Raw genomic sequence first — 6,000 nt, forward strand, 5'->3', positions numbered from 1 at the left:
AGTATGAGTAGGAATGGTTATAGACAAAGAAATCAACTGTTATGCTTAGGAGGTTGGTCTGAAAAGTTCTCGCCCTCGACCATGGATAGCAACACTATTGGCAAGATTTTTTTTTTTCTAAGTTGCTATATCTGTCATAAGCATCCATGTGAAATTGCAAGTCATTCTCACAAGTAGTTTGTTTCATACAGCTGTCTGAAGCAAAAGTTGTCTGTATCCCTCGAAATGGATAAAATTGAGTATCGTGCGGTTATAAAATTCTTTGTAAAAGGTTTAACGCCAAAAGAAATTCATTTGAAGTTCCTAAAAGTTTATGGGCACTCTTCTCCTTTGTTTTTGACAATTAAGAAATGGGCTGCCGAGTTAAAATGTGGCCGTACCAGCCTTGATGATGATCCACGTGAAGGACGTCCAAAAAGTGTAACAACACTAGAAATCATTGATCGAGTGCATGATATGGTATTGGATGACTGGCAAGTCAAAGTGCATGAAATTGCTGAGACTATAGGCATCTCAAAAGAATGTGTAGGATATATTTTGCATGAAGAATTGCAAATGAAAAAGCTTTGTGCAAGATGGGTGCCGTGCTTGCCCACAGCAGAACAAAAATGTACTCGAAAATCTCTGAACTGTGCTTGGAGTGTTTTAACAAAAATAAAACTGATTTTGTGCATCGATTTATTACTATGGATGAGACTTGGATTCACCATTACACACCAGAATCCAAACATCCGTCAAAACAGTGGACAGAAGCCGATTGTTCAGCACCAAAGAAGACAAAGTCGGTTCCATCAGCAGGAAAGGTCATGGCATCAGTGTTTTGTGATGTTAAAGGCATTTTGTTTATTAATTATCTTGAAAAGGGTAAAACAATAATCGGGGAATATTATTCTGATCTTTTAACTAGACTAGACGAAAATATACATGAGAAAAGACCTGGTTTGCAGAAGAAAAAAATCATCTTTCATCAGGACAATGCACCTGCCCACAAAAGTGTTTTGGCAATGGGAAAATTAAAGGATCTGCATTATGAATTGTTGTAACATCCACACTATTCCCCAGATTTGGCTCCCTCTGATTTCTATCTCTTCCCAAAACTAAAACTTCCTCACTGGTCAGCGTTTTTCTTCGAATCAAAGGGGTGATAGAGGGGCACTCTTCTACAGCTGCAATCTGTGAAGTAATGTTAGTGCAGATCTTACGGAGAGCCACTACAGGGACAGGATGATGGCACTGGAGCATTGCTGGAATAAATGTATTAGTCTTATGGGAGATTATGTTGAAAAATAAAAATAATTTTGAAATTATAAATTCGTTTTTTCATTGTTAAGCCAAGATCTTTTCAGGCCACCCTCGTAGCTAATATAGTTTGATCATCTGCAAATAATAGTGTATCTGTCTTTATTAATGGGATTATTTGTACACCAAATGGATTATGCTGTTTTCAGCTTGTTATAATTTTATTTATATATACACTATGTTGCCAAAAGTGTCTGGACATCTCTATAGTTCTATGTTGCCTTGCTTGTATGACACAGATACATGTTTACAATGCTATGTAACCACATGGCTCATTTAGTCTGAGAGATTTCTGCCACATTGAATGCACCCCAGTCTACTGTCAGCAAGGTTACTGTGAAGTGGAAATGTGATGAAACCACCAACTGTAGGCTCAAGAAACTGACAAATCAGGACTGGTGAACTCTCAATCATGTTGTTACAGTAAATCATCAGTCAGCCTTAGCAACCATTGCAAATGATGCATGAGCTCTACAATAGATGCAAGTGACAGAACTATTTGCTGGGAGGTGTTTGCTCCTGGATTTCATGGTCATGCTGCAGCTCACAAGCCCTTGATTACACCTGCCAGTTACCAGCATTGTTTGGACTGGTGCAAACAAACACTATCACTGGACTGTGGATCAATGGAAGAGGGTCCTGTGGAGTGATGAATCACGGTACATGATCTGACAATCCAGTGGACATGTCTGGACCTGTGAATGATACTTTCAGGAATGTCGTGTAGCAATCCATAAAATTTGGAGGCAGTAACATAATGATCTGGGGCTGTTTTTCCTGGTTTGGACTGGGCCTATTGGTTTTGTCTGGATCCTTAAATGTTGATGCTTACCATGACATTTTGGACAATTCTGTTCTTCTCACACTATGGCGACAGTTTGGAATAGGCCCTTTCCTGTATCAGCACGATAACACACCTGCTCACAAAGCAAGGGCCTAGCTCTGTGGTTTGAAGAAATTGAGCTGGAAGAACTAAACTGGCTAGCCCAAAGTCCCAACCTCAATAGGATTGAGGTTGGGACTTTGGGCTCATCTTTAGGATTTCGCTCCAGCTCCTCCTAAAGATGAGCTGGAGGAAAAGTTGCATGCCAGACCTACTCACCCCCACTAATACTCATCAGCTGTTTGCCATACTATAGGAGCGATGGAAACGAATTCCAGCAGCAGTTTAGTGGAGAGCCTACCCCGAAGGTTAATGGCTGTAATAGCAGCAAAAGGCGGTCTGACCTCATATTGACAGCAACGCTGTAGTGACAGGAAATACAGACAGTTGCTGTCCAGACACTTTTGGCAACATAATGTACAGTAGTGAACAAATTAACCCGAACATTCACATTTTAAAGAAAAATTTTAATTTCACAAGAAAATAAGTACACAATTTAAAATCCAACTTTACCTAATAATTTATACTGTATATATCAAAAAAGTAGAAGTGATAAGGTACATCCTTGCCATACTCCTTTTGATATGTTATTCCATTCTGATATTTGTTCTAATTTGACTGCTATTTTATTCCCTGAGTAGAGTGTGAGAGTTGATTCCGTATATTTAGATCAGTTAATATTTTAAATAATTTTTGTCTATTAATTTTATCAAGAGCTCTTCCATAATCAATGAAGGCCATGTGTTTCTTTTTGAAATTCTCTTCTCTTCTCTTTTCAATTAATAATTTTAGAGTAAAAATTGCGTCTATGCAAGACTAGCCATTTCGGAATACATTCTGTTCACGTAGTTTGCCCTCTATAACATTGTTTAGTTTTGCTTTTAATATTCCTCAGTACCATCAACAGGGTGTAGCATAGAGGCAGCCTGCCTCACGGTACCGCTTAATAAGGCGCTCATTCAGCCATATTGTGGTAGGCACCGTCGCTACACTAACAATTCCTGTTAGCGTAGCAAGTGCGGAAAGAAGTTTTTCCAAGCTTAAACTGATCAAAAATTATTTTCGAAAACAGCAATGACCCAAGAAAGATTGGTTGGTCTAGCAACTATATCGATAGAGGAGAAACATAGCTTATAATTTAAATTTAGAAGAGCTTATAAACAGTTTTATTGTGCAATATCCTCGTAGAGCAAACATTTAATTAATATTATTATGTAATCGTTTTGCATTAACGTTTCTCTTGTAATAAAAACAAAATAGCAATCGGAGATATTTTTTATATTTTTGTCGTAATCCATCAGGGGCAATATTTAATTGTTTGCCTCAGGGCACGATCTAATGTGGCAATGGCCTTGATATTCATGCATATATAAATACCCTGCATTTAGTAGATTAATCCCCCTATTGTTATTGCAGTCATTTTTGTTTCAGATTTTATAAATTGGAATAATAATAATAATAATAATTATTATTATTATTATTATGTGACACCTCCAAGGAGTTCAGACTCATCGAGGGAGAGCACCTACTCTACAACTCTCTGTCTCCACCATTCAGTTCACCAACTACAGCAGACCGCAACTACCATCATCATCTACACCAATGCACACCATCTACTGCCCACCACCACTAGTATTTTCACAGACAAACACAAACATCCATGCCCACGGCAGGATTCGAACCCACAGCCTTTTTTGGCTGGAGAGCGGATACACACTCACCACTCGGCCAACCAGGACAGCATAATAACTGCTTTTTTTCCCCCAAGAGTTGGAGTTTTTCCCAAAATCCAGACTATATTAAAGAATTTCAGGAGTCTTTCATTAAATTTTCCAGCTGCATTTTTTGTACAGTTCCATGTTTCTATTGTCTTCTCCTGGTGTTTTCCTATTTTTCATCTTATTTAGTGCATTTTTTTAGTTCTGACATAATATTTTCTGTTAGAATATTTTTTTATTTGTGTATAAAATTTTACTTCTTTATTATCATCATCAGTCCAGAGATTTTGAAAATAAGTTAACCATTTTTTTAAATCTATTGCTTGTATTTTTATCTTTTCTTTTATTTCTTTGTTTATGTATTTTATTATGTTATAAGTTTTTGGTTGTGACTTAGATATATCCTTTTCTAGTTCTGTTACAAAATTGTTCCATCTCTCTCTCTCTTTTTTTTTGTTACTTCCCATTTTGCATTTTCATTGTTTCTTTTGTACTCTATTTTTACTCCTATTGTCTTAGAATTTAGTCACATCTGGTAAAACTTTTTTTGTTGTTTTGTTTTTATTATCTTTTCTATTTCTTTGTTCGAGTTTTGTAGTCCTATTTTTCTATTCCATTTACTCTTTGTTTCTAAGCTTGCTATTACTGCTTTTGTCAGGATTTGTTTCAGATCTTCCCACTCCTCTTCTATATCATTTGATTCATCTATGGTTTCTGTTTTTAAATCAGTGCATTTCTGATATTGTTACCTAGTACAGAGATCTTGTAATGAAGAAATTTTGTAACTTGGTTGATAGTTATTTTCCACTTTATCTGTGTTTTTGCCAATACCATATAATGATCAGAGTTTGATTCAAAGCCCTGGTATGCTCTTATATCTAGGATTAACTCAGCTAATTTAAAATTTGTGATGATGGAGTCAATAAATGACTTACATCCTTGTGTCAAGCTTAAGTGTTGAAAATCATCATGTTGGAAGTTTAATGGAGTATTGACAGCACTATGAAAGATTACCCCACTATAGATCCTTATTAAGATTTTTTTTTTTTTTTACGGAATAAATTTTTATGGAAAAGACCTGTATAGCCCTGTGGAAAATGTGTAGGCATCCATGGGGCTAGGCCATCCAGAGAAAGACTCATAAGTTTGATTCAGTTGTCAACTAGAGGAACTTTTTCTAAGTCTTTTTTTTTTACTTGTTCCTGAATTAGTTTATCTCAAGCATGGGCAAGTGGGGTTTTTACTCCTAAAAATCTGAGATTTTAATCCCACAACTCAATAAAATTGATCATAAAACTCACACTATTTCAAACAACAAAATAATATAGTGTTAGGGGCCATGAAATGGTGGTAGTTTTATGTCATATTCTCCTTCCTATTAAAAATCATTAATAGCCTTGAGCCAGCTATCTGTGATTAGCTAAGTATGGGATACTTCCTCCCCCTTTCCTCTCAGTCTACAAAAGTTAGGGCTAAACACAGGGACAGACTGGCTGGGCAGACTACTGGAAATTTCCCAGTGGGTATACAAATAGGCCTAAATATCTGCTAAGGTCTTTTTTTTTTTTTTTTTTTTAATTATTTGTCATTTTTATTTTTAAAAAATTAAAAGTGTTCTACATTAGATGTATGCAAGCATACTTAAGAGGCAAAGAAAAATTGTGGAAGAGAAACTCAGGAAAGCACAAATTTCCACTTTAAGATAAGTAAATGAGCGATCATAGGAATATAACGAGGTTCTTTATTTATATATTGTAGACCTGAAAATTACATACAAGAAAATGCCAAGAGAAAACATTTTCAAAACACTACTAGTCATATAAGGTAAATGGAACATTACATAGTAATAGATGTCTAAATTTAAGTTGTAAATCAGCAGTTAAAATTAAAGGATATACTAGAAGATGACTTGATATAAAATCAGGTGTAACACAAGGATGCACATCATCTATAAGGATTGCATCATGAAGGAAAGTGGAATTTATCTTACTGATTAGGAAATTAAATAAGAGAGGTGTGAAATGGAAGAATGAAAAAGTTAGGCATGGCCTCTGGAAGAAGATATTATGAAGGCAGAATAAAATAAGTGGCAATAATAGT

This window comes from Typopeltis vanoorti, chromosome 14 (genome assembly GCF_054136105.1).
Source record: "Typopeltis vanoorti isolate ZY-2024b chromosome 14, IOZ_Tvanoo_1.0, whole genome shotgun sequence".
Taxonomy (NCBI): domain Eukaryota; kingdom Metazoa; phylum Arthropoda; class Arachnida; order Uropygi; family Thelyphonidae; genus Typopeltis; species Typopeltis vanoorti.